Raw genomic sequence first — 12309 nt, 5'->3', positions numbered from 1 at the left:
TGGGACAGCGGGGTCACAGGGTGTGGGGCAGCAGGGTCACGGGGTGTGGGACAGCGGGGTCGCGGGGTGTGGGGCAGCGGGGTCACGGGGTGTGGGGCAGCGGGGTCACGGGGTGTGGTGCAGCAGGGTGTGAGAGGGAGATGGGGGCGTATCATGGAAGAAATGCCCTTTTCCTTTCTCTCCGAGAGAAATCAGACTAAGTCAGGGGACCAGAGGAATTTGATGACTGACTAAAGTGAATGATGCAGAGCATGTGTGTGTGACTGAGTGTGACTGTATTCTGAGAATGTGCGTGGGTCTGTGTCACTGTGTTCAAGCAGTCGTTAATAAAATGAGACCATGGAAAGGCGTTGTTGTCCTCTGTCGAACTAGACGCTGCTTCTCTTTTCATTCCTTCCATCCAACTGGGTTCTATTAGGAGGAATTTCCCTGGACAGGCTGGCCTATAGGGACACTACTGTGGGAGTGGTAGAGGTGGGGAGAAGAGGAAGAGGGGGGGAGATAAGAGGAAGAGAGAGAAGGGGAAGAGAAGGAGGAGGAGAGAGAAGGGGAAGAGGAGAGGGAAGAAGAGGAAAAGGGGGAGAGAAGAGGAAAAGAGAGAAGGGGAAGAGGGGGGAAAGAAGAGGAGAGGGGGGATAGAAGAGGAAGAGGGGGGAGAGAAGAGGAGAGGGGGGATAGAAGAGGAAGAGGGGGGAGAGAAGAGGAGAGGGGGGATAGAAGAGGAAGAGGGGGGAGAGAAGAGGAGAGGGGGGATAGAAGAGGAAGAGGGGGGAGAGAAGAGGAAGAGGGGGGAGAGAAGAGGAAGAGGGAGAAGAGGGGGGAAAGAAGAGGAAGAGGAGGGGGGACAGAAGAGGAAGAGAGGGGAGAGAAGAGGAAGAGGGAGAAGGGGAAGAGGGAGGAAAGAAGAGGAAGAGGAGGGGGGGAGAGAAGAGGAAGAGGGGGAGAAGAGGAAGAGGGAGAAGAGAAGGGGAAGAGGAGACAAGGGGAAGAGGAGGAGAAGAGGAAGAGGAGAGGGGGAGAAGAGGAAGAGGAGGAGAAGAGGGAGAAGAGAAGGGGAAGAGGAGACAAGGGGAAGAGGAGGAGAGAAGGAAAAAGCGAGCTTAAGGAGCTAGGAAGAGGAGAGGAAGCCTTGCATGAATCTCCACCCGGCACAGCCAGAAGAGGATTGGCCACCCCTCAGAGCCTGGTGCCACTCTAGGTTTATTTCTAGGTTCCTGCCTTTTCTAGGGAGTTTTTAACAATCCACCGTTGCTTGTACATCTGCATTGCTTGATCTTTGGAGTTTTAGGCTGGATTTCTGTATAAACACTTTGTGACAACTGCTGATGTAAAAAAGGCTTTATAAATAAATGTGATTTGATGAAGTCAATATTTCGCACTGGTTTGTGTTCTACTATCTAGCGCCCCCCTGTGGCTTAACATGGTAACTACTTCTAATCAGAATGTTCACTGAATATGGTTCTACTGTGCGAGTCTTTCACTACATTGTTGGTGGTGCTGGTGAAACATGACATTAACAGAGACACGATAAGCCACAAATGAAAAGATCAATCATAACTGTACTACATCACCACCACCAGCTATACTCTAAATCAACAGTATAGCTCTATACATTGTGTAGTGTGAAAAATGACATTATAAACTAACTTCAGTGGTCAATTGCAAACTCACTTGAGAGTGGTCATTTACGCCACTGAAGGCTAGTCTTGACCGACCAAGCCTGCGTAAGGTCATTTAAATACCCTGAGTGATGGGAATCCAGATAAGACCAGAGGTGTGTGCCTCCCTACACACTAACACATCTTATACACGCACTAGTCTACACAGACACATCCAGCAGACCTCTTATCAGCGAGGAGGAGGAGGAGGAGGAGGAGGAGGATGAGGGTAGACATATTGTATAACATCCAGACTCTGATCTGTGAGTCAGAATGAGAACTGCCTCAGTCTGGTTCTGCTGAAGAAAGGACTGGACAGTATAATGCAAACCTGCTGCTGAATATGTGGCACAGACAGACAGACAGACAGACAGACAGACAGACAGACAGACAGACAGACAGACAGCTTGATACACAGCCAGCCAGATACACAGCCAGCCAGATACAGACACAGCCAGCTTGATACACAGCCAGACAGACACGAGAGACAGACAGCCTAATACACAGCCAGCCTGATAGATACAGACAGCCAGCCAGACAGACAGAGACAGACAGCTTGATACATAGCCAGACAGACAGACAGACACACAGACAGAGACAGACAGACAGATACACAGCCAGCCAGATAGACAGCCAGACATGACAGACAGACAGCCTAATACACAGCCAGCCTGATAGATACAGACAGCCAGCCAGACAGACAGAGACAGACAGCTTGATACATAGCCAGTCAGACATGACAGCCAGCCAGCCTGATACACAGCCAGCTAGACGAGACACAGACAGCCTGATACACAGCGAGCTAGACAAGACCGACAGACAGCCTGATACACAGCCAGCCAGCTAGACAGACAGACAGACAGCCTGATACACAGCCAGCTAGACCAGACAGACAGACAGACAGCCTGATACACAGCGAGCTAGACAAGACCGACAGACAGCCTGATACACAGCCAGCCAGCTAGACAGACAGACTGATACACAGCCATCCAGCTAGACAGACAGACAGACAGACTGATACACAGCCAGCTAGACCAGACATACAGACATCCTGATACACAGCTAGACAGACAGACAGACAGACAGACAGACAGACAGACTGATACACAGCCAGCCAGCTAGACAGACAGACAGCCTGATACACAGCCAGCTAGACCAGACAGACAGACAGACAGAGAATACAGACAGACAGCCTGATACACAGCCAGCCAGCTAGACAAGACAGACAGACAGCCTGATACACAGCCAGTTAAACAAGACAGACAGACAGAGAACACAGACAGACAGACAGATAGAGAATACAGACAAGACAGACAGAGAACACAGACAGACAGACAGATAGAGAATACAGACAAGACAGACAGAGAACACAGACAGACAGACAGATAGAGAATACAGACAAGACAGACAGATAGAGAATACAGACAAGACAGACAGATAGAGAACACAGACAGACAGACAGATAGAGAATACAGACAAGACAGACAGAGAACACAGACAGACAGACAGATAGAGAATACAGACAAGACAGACAGATAGAGAATACAGACAAGACAGACAGATAGAGAATACAGACAAGACAGACAGATAGAGAACACAGACAGACAGAGAGTGCAGCACATAAAAGACCCAATTAATAGTTTGCAGTTCAGTTTCATTTATGCGGAATGGCCAATATGCAAACAAGCCCATTTCACCTTTCAACCTGAAACATCCCTTATGCATATAGGAGTAGCTGAGTCAACCAGCCCATTTCACCTTTCAACCTGAAACATCCCTTATGCATATAGGAGTAGCTGAGTCAACCAGCCCATTTCACCTTTCAACCTGAAACATCCCTTATGCATATAGGAGTAGCTGAGTCAACCAGCCCGTTTCACCTTTCAACCTGAAACATCCCTTATGCATATAGGAGTAGCTGAGTCAACAGCTGCAAATGAACAATAAATAAACTAATAAATTACCTAACATTCCTTTCAGATATTTCAGATTCATTCTGCTTGTCTGGCTAAGCAGTAAATAGGAAAACGTTCAGGAACAATACTTTGTGAATGAAGAAGACAAACACAGCCATGTTCTGTTCTGATCCTTCCCATAATGCTTCTATATCACGTTGTATCAGGCTCCTCCTGTCCTGAGTGGATTTCAGTCCGAGACGTATGTATTCATGGGCAGATCTCTCTCTCTCTCTCAGGTCTGTAGGCCTAGATCTGTTCTACAGGCGTTCTGTTCAGTTCTAGAAGCCCAAGGTTTGGGTTTTGTTCAATAGAGAGAAAACATATTTTCAAACTTAGTGAAACAGAACACGTTTTCATTTTCCGTTGCAAAGTGTTGGTGTGTCCTACTCAACACGACATTGACGTAAAGGGTATCAGTTATCTGACCCCTCTGCGTTGCACCACGATGGTTCCAGCTACGAGGTCATAGACAGTCCTGTTGTGTTGAAAGAAGAAGAGGCTGGTGAAGATGGGGAACAGGAAGTTCTTATTCAACGGCCGCACCGTGGAACTGGGAGAGAAAGGGGTGGATGTTACTTTTACAAGACATGATAATAAATAATACTAATTACATAGCAATAACCTAAACATGTAATAGCAGGTTAATATCAGTGGAAACAGTAGCAGAAAATTAACTGCTACCAAAACAAGGGTAAAAATGTCAAACGGGCTCAGTTGGTAGAGCAACAGGGGACTAGTAACAAAAAGTAACAAAAAATGTATGCACTTACTACTGTGAAAATGCTCAGGAGAAGAACGTCTGCTAAATTACTAAAATGTAAATCGGCATTAAAACCCACCTTTCTCCATCTCAGAGGTAGGCTTCATATTTATGTAGTACCTTATGAACTGACAACACTCAGGGTCCAGCGTGCCTTTCATATTCAACACTCAGGGTCCAGCGTGCCTTCCATATTCAACACTCAGGGTCCAGTGTGCCTTTCATATTCAACACTCAGGGTCCAGCGTGCCTTTCATATTCAACACTCAGGGTCCAGCGTGCCTTTCATATTCAACACTCAGGGTCCAGCGTGCCTTTCATATTCAACACTCAGGGTCCAGCGTGCCTTTCATATTCAACACTCAGGGTCCAACGTGCCTTTCATATTCAACACTCAGGGTCCAGCGTGCCTTTCATATTCAACACTCAGGGTCCAGCGTGCCTTTCATATTCAACACTCAGGGTCCAGCGTGCCTTTCATATTCAACACTCAGGGTCCAGCGTGCCTTTCATATTCAACACTCAGGCACCAGTGTGCCTTTCATATTCAACACTCAGGGTCCAGTGTGCCTTTCATATTCAACACTCAGGGTCCAGTGTGCCTTTCATATTCAACACTCAGGGTCCAGCGTGCCTTTCATATTCAACACTCAGGGTCCAGCGTGCCTTTCATATTCAACACTCAGGGTCCAGTGTGCCTTTCATATTCAACACTCAGGGTCCAGTGTACCTTTCATATTCAACACTCAGGGTCCAGTGTGCCTTTCATATTCAACACTCAGGGTCCAGTGTGCCTTTCATATTCAACACTCAGGGTCCAGTGTTCCTTTCATATTCAACACTCAGGGTCCAGGTATTCATGTCACACCTTTCCATATGGAAATGTAGTAGTGGCACCAGTGGTAGATGTCTGTTGTCCAAACAAACATTCATATCTGTTTTCAACGCTAACCAAGATGTGTCACATGCAGTCAGTGACTTACACAGATAGGGTGACGTTAGACGCCGGTACCACCAGGACCCGGTTGGGTCGGACCAGCACCGAGCTGTCACACGTCACGACCTGAAGACCCAGGAGGATCTTCCCCGGGGTGGCACTGCCCAGACCCCAGATACAGATGATCTGAGAGGAGAAGAGAGAGGAGGTCAGAGAGACAGTGGTAATCCACACATAGCATCTGTGGTAGGAAGGAGGTGATTCAGCTCCTTTCCATTGTGAATACAGGGCTTTAGGTTGTCACTTATTTTCAATGCTTAGTAACTGTATGGGTAACCAATATAACCCATATTAAGCTCACTGAAACAGACCAGCAACCTGTGCTTGTATTCACAAAGTGTCTCAGAGTACTGTATGAGTGCTGATCTAGGATCAGGCCCTCCTCTAATTCATTATGATTTAGAAGGCATAACTGATCCTAGATCATCACTCTGACTACTGTACCTCACAGACACAGACCAGCACCCTGTAGACCAGAGCTACTGTACCTCATAGAAACAGACCAGCACACTGTAAACCAGAGCTACTGTACCTCATAGAAACAGACCAGCACCCTGTAGACCAGAGCTACTGTACCTCATAGAAACAGACCAGCACCCTGTAGACCAGAGCTACTGTACCTCATAGAAACAGACCAGCACCCTGTAGACCAGAGCTACTGTACCTCACAGAAACAGACCAGCACCCTGTAGACCAGAGCTACTGTACCTCAGACACAGACCAGCACCCTGTAGACCAGAGCTACTGTACCTCATAGAAACAGACCAGCACCCTGTAGACCAGAGCTACTGTCCCTCATAGACAGACCAGCACCCTGTAGACCAGAGCTACTGTCCCTCATAGACAGACCAGCACCCTGTAGACCAGAGCTACTGTACCTCATAGAAACAGACCAGCACCCTGTAGACCAGAGCTACTGTACCTCATAGACAGACCAGCACCCTGTAGACCAGAGCTACTGTACCTCATAGACAGACCAGCACCATGTAGACTAGAGCTACTGTACCTCATAGAAACAGACCAGCACCCTGTAGACCAGAGCTACTGTACCTCATAGAAACAGACCAGCACCATGTAGACCAGAGCTACTGTACCTCATAGAAACAGACCAGCACCCTGTAAACCAGAGCTACTGTACCTCATAGAAACAGACCAGCACCCTGTAGACCAGAGCTACTGTACCTCATAGAAACAGACCAGCACCCTGTAGACCAGAGCTACTGTACCTCATAGACACAGACCAGCACCCTGTAGACCAGAGCTACTGTACCTCATAGAAACAGACCAGCACCCTGTAGACCAGAGCTACTGTACCTCACAGAAACAGACCAGCACCCTGTAGACCAGAGCTACTGTACCTCAGACACAGACCAGCACCCTGTAGACCAGAGCTACTGTACCTCATAGAAACAGACCAGCACCCTGTAGACCAGAGCTACTGTACCTCATAGACAGACCAGCACCCTGTAGACCAGAGCTACTGTACCTCATAGACAGACCAGCACCCTGTAGACCAGAGCTACTGTACCTCATAGAAACAGACCAGCACCCTGTAGACCAGAGCTACTGTACCTCATAGACAGACCAGCACCCTGTAGACCAGAGCTACTGTACCTCATAGACAGACCAGCACCATGTAGACTAGAGCTACTGTACCTCATAGAAACAGACCAGCACCCTGTAGACCAGAGCTACTGTACCTCATAGAAACAGACCAGCACCCTGTAGACCAGAGCTACTGTACCTCATAGAAACAGACCAGCACCATGTAGACCAGAGCTACTGTACCTCATAGAAACAGACCAGCACCCTGTAGACCAGAGCTACTGTACCTCATAGACAGACCAGCACCCTGTAGACCAGAGCTACTGTACCTCATAGACAGACCAGCACCCTGTAGACCAGAGCTACTGTACCTCATAGAAACAGACCAGCACCCTGTAGACCAGAGCTACTGTACCTCATAGACAGACCAGCACCCTGTAGACCAGAGCTACTGTACCTCATAGACAGACCAGCACCATGTAGATCAGAGCTACTGTACCTCATAGAAACAGACCAGCACCCTGTAGACCAGAGCTACTGTACCTCATAGAAACAGACCAGCACCCTGTAGACCAGAGCTACTGTACCTCATAGAAACAGACCAGCACCCTGTAGACCAGAGCTACTGTACCTCATAGACACAGACCAGCACCCTGTAGACCAGAGCTACTGTAACTCATAGACAGACCAGCACCCTGTAGACCAGAGCTACTGTACCTCATAGACACAGACCAGCACCCTGTAGACCAGAGCTACTGTACCTCATAGAAACAGACCAGCACCCTGTAGACCAGAGCTACTGTACCTCATAGAAACAGACCAGCACCCTGTAGACCAGAGCTACTGTACCTCATAGACACAGACCAGCACCCTGTAGACCAGAGCTACTGTACCTCATAGACAGACCAGCACCCTGTAGACCAGAGCTACTGTACCTCATAGACACAGACCAGCACCCTGTAGACCAGAGCTACTGTACCTCATAGAAACAGACCAGCACCCTGTAGACCAGAGCTACTGTACCTCATAGACAGACCAGCACCCTGTAGACCAGAGCTACTGTACCTCATAGACACAGACCAGCACCCTGTAGACCAGAGCTACTGTACCTCATAGAAACAGACCAGCACCCTGTAGACCAGAGCTACTGTACCTCATAGACACAGACCAGCACCCTGTAGACCAGAGCTACTGTACCTCATAGACAGACCAGCACCCTGTAGACCAGAGCTACTGTACCTCATAGAAACAGACCAGCACCCTGTAGACCAGAGCTACTGTACCTCACAGACACAGACCAGCACCCTGTAGACCAGAGCTACTGTACCTCATAGACAGACCAGCACCCTGTAGACCAGAGTACGCGCTCCAGCAGGTGTATCTCACTGATCATCCCTAAAGCCAAAACCTAATTTGGCTGCCTTTCCTTCCAGTTCTCTGCTGCCTGCGACTGGAACGAATTGCAAAAATCTCTGAAGTTGGAGACTTTTATCTCCCTCAACAACTTTAAACATCTGCTATCTGAGCAGCTAACCGATCGCTGCCGCTGTACATAGTCCATCTGTAAACAGCCCACCCACTTTACCTACCTCATCCCCTTACTGTTTTTATTTATTTACTTTTCTGCTCTTTTGCACCCCAGTATCTCCACTTGCACATGATCATCTGATGATTTATCACTCCAGTGTTAATATGCTAAATTGTAATTATTCGATTTATTGCCTACCTCCTCATGCCTTTTGCACACATTGTATATAGATTCTCTTTTTTTCTACCATGTTATTGACTTGTTTATTGTTTACTCCATGTGTAACTCTGTGTTGTTGTCTGTTCACACTGCTATGCTTTATCTTGGCCAGGTCGCAGTTGCAAATGAGAACTTGTTCTCAACTAGCCTACCTGGTTAAATAAAGGTGAAATAAATAAATAAATAAAAATACTGTACCTCATAGGAACAGACCAGCACCCTGTAGACCAGAGCTACTGCCATCATCTTCTGCAGGTCCTCCATGGACGTGTTCTCATCTATCTCCTCAACTATGAAGTGGGTGATGAACTTAGTGATGTCCCTGTGGGGGAGAATAGAATAGAGTGGACTATAATAGAATCTAATAATTATGGCCTACTATGATAATGAAAATGAATGTTCATTAACATGGTATTTTCTTGTATTTTTTTCTCATTCAAGGCCAAGGAAATGATAAAAGGCGAGACTGATTGACTCACTTCATGCCACTAAGATGCATGATCCACAGAATGATGGTTGCCTTGACGCAGAATAGAATAAAGAAGTCTACCGTCTCAGCCAGGAATCTGTGGAGGGGAGAAGGTATTCCAGACCTGCAGGGGAGAAGACAACGTCAGGGAATGTACCCAGGTACAACAGTACAATAATCTGCCCTGCTTTAGATCAAGTTCAACTAACTTCCCGAGATTGTGAGCAGGTCTACTTTAAACCCCTGATCAATCCATTTCACTTTGTTCAGCCAAATCAGTCAATGTCTACGTGATTTGCCTTTGGTCTGGAGGGTTCAAGAACTGACGTAAAACAAATGCGTACTATTCAGATCAAGGCCTCAGCAGATTGTATGCATGAGTGGGTAGCCATCATGTAATTAGTGTACCTGTTTGGGGTGCGTTTCCGTTCTGTTGTTGCACCGGCCTTGAATCATGAGGCGGTGTCCCAGCTGTCATCTGCTGCCCGGTCTGAGCACCTGTAGTCGGGGGCGCAGGGAATGGATACCCCATTCCCAGATAGTTGTACCCGTAACGTGCATCTAAAGTTGGTTGTCCTGCGGGCCACGGAGTTCCAGTCGGCGCTTGATAGTTTGCAGCTACGGAGAAATTGCATGGAGAAAAATGAAACGTAGTCAGAGTCATACAGTTTTGCCAATTTACATAGTCCCAGTGGTACTGCCATATCCATTCCTGCATCTTTGCGCAGTATTCAGTTGTAGCGTTGACGTGTGTTTGCGCTTCTTGGCTCGAACTCGGCCCATTCTCTGTAGTAGTGTCTGTGGCCATGGTTCAACGACTTCTAAATCTCACTTAAATCCTTTAAAACGTCTATCCCTAGCAGATCATCTTTGCTACAGTTATCCATGCCGGCTCAGAGTAAACCCAGATGCGCAACATCGCGAGACTACCGGGAACGCTTGCCAAACAGACCTTCTTCTTTGATGAGGTTTAAGGGCGATTGGCATCCAATACATGTTGCATTACCGCCACCTACTAGACTGGAGTATAACTCCCTTATACTTTGCTTGAAAAAAGTCAAATAAGTCAACAAATACGCTACCATCTAACCGTGCACCAGTGGAGGCTGCAGAGGGGAGGACGGCTCCTAATAATGTCTGGAACGGAGTCAATGGAATGGCATCAAACACATGGAAACCATGGAAACTACATAGTTGATGTATTTGATACCATTCCATTTACTCCGTTCCAGACATTATTAGGAGCTGTCCTCCCCTCAGCAGCCTCCACTGCCCCACACTCATTAAAAACCACCACCCTACTCCACTATTTAAACCTATCAGGTCCTACCTCAGGCCAACAACCTGAAAGGACGGGACACCACCACTCAACACACCCGTTAACTTTTCTGACGTTAAATCTCGTACACCCAAATACCTCTCTGTAGCTGCTACCACAACCTCTATGTTCTGCCATTTACATCCAATCCCTGTAGTAAAGTTCATAACTATTGCTATGAATGCGAAAAAGACAATCTTACTCAAACATACACTACTGTTCAAAAGTTTGTGGTCACATATAAATGTCCTTGTTTTTGAAAGAAAAGCTATTTTTTGTCCATTAAAAGAACATACAATTGATCAGAAATACAGTGTAGACATTGTTAATGTTGTAAATGACTATTGTAGCTGGAAACGGCTGATTTTTAATGGAATATCTGCATAGGAGTACAGAGGACCATTATCAGCAACCATCACTCCTGTGTTCCAATGGCACGTTGTGTTAGCTAATCCAAGTTTATCATTGTAAAAGGCTAATTGATCATTAGAAAACCCTTTTGCAATTATGTTAGCACAGCTGAAAACTGTTGTACTGTTTAAAGAAGCAATACAACTGGCCTTCTTTAGACTAGTTGAATCTGGAGCATCAGCATTTGTAGGTTTGATTACAGGCTCAAAATGGCCAGAAAACAAAGGACTTTCTTCTGAAACTCGTCAGTCTATTCTTGTTCTGAGAAATTAAGGCTATTCCATGCGAGAAATTTCCAAGAAACTGAAGATCTCGTACAACGCTGTGTACTACTCCCTTCACAGAACAGCGCAAACTGGCTCTAACCAGAATAGTTACTAGGCTATGTGTAGGCCAGTTATTATACAGATTTCTTTTTAAAAGCAACACGTAAAGTCTTGGTCCCATGTTTCATGAGCTGGCATAAAAGAGCCCAGAAATGTTCCATACACACAAAAAGCTTATTTCTCTCAAATTTTGTACAAAAATGTGTTAACATCCATGTTAGTAAGAATTTCTCTTTTGCCAAGATAATACATCCACCTGACAGGTGTGGCTTATCAACAAGCTGATTAAACAGCATGATCATTACACAGGTGCACCTTGTGCTGGGAATAATAAAAGTCAACACAACACAATGCCACAGACGTCTTAATGCTAATCTTTCTACTATAAACATTGCTTAAGAGAATTAAAGCTAATATATAGTTGTGTTGACTGCGATAAAGGCAATGTATTATGGGCGGTCTTATTTGTTAAATGAACAAATGAAGTAAGCAGTGGCTTGGTGCATACATTTGAAGTCGGAAGTTTACATTCACTTACGTTGGAGTCATTAAAACTTGTTTTTCAATCACGCCACACATTTCTTTGTTAACAAACTATAATTTTGGCAGGTCAGTTAGGACATCTACTTTGTGCATGACACAAGCAATTTCTCCAAAATTGTTTACAGACAGAAGTTTTCACTTATAATGAATTCACTGTATCACAATTCCAGTGGGTCAGAAGTTTACATACACTAAGTTGACTGTGCCTTTAAACAGCTTGGGAAATTCCAGAAAATTATGTCATGGCTTTAGAAGCTTCTGATAGGTGAATTGACATCATTTGAGTCAATTGGAAGTGTACCTGTGGATGTATTTCAAGGCCGACCTTCAAACTCAGTGCCTCTTTGCTTGACATCATGGGAAAATCAAAAGAAATCAGCCAAGACCTCCGAAAAACAATTGTAGACCTCCAAAAGTCTGGTTCATCCTTAGGAGCAATTTCCTAACACCTGAAGGTACCAAGTTCAGCTGTACAAACAATAGTATGCAAGTATAAACACCATGGGACCACGCAGCCGTCATACCACTCAAGAAGGAGATGCGTTCTGTCTCCTATAGATGAACATACTTCGGTCCG

At 46.1% G+C, this 12309-nt stretch overlaps 1 pseudogene; it reads right to left on the bottom strand.

The window, feature by feature from the left end:
• Window positions 1-1049: 1049 nt before the first annotated feature.
• On the bottom strand, window positions 1050-10078 carry LOC129830769 (protein FAM8A1-like; annotated as a pseudogene).
• Between the last annotated feature and the right edge of the window lie 2231 nt (window positions 10079-12309).

This window comes from Salvelinus fontinalis, chromosome 32, assembly GCF_029448725.1.
Source record: "Salvelinus fontinalis isolate EN_2023a chromosome 32, ASM2944872v1, whole genome shotgun sequence".
Lineage (NCBI taxonomy): Eukaryota > Metazoa > Chordata > Actinopteri > Salmoniformes > Salmonidae > Salvelinus > Salvelinus fontinalis.
The sequence above is the reverse complement of the archived record's forward strand: the minus strand, read 5'-3'. Positions and strand labels throughout refer to the sequence as shown.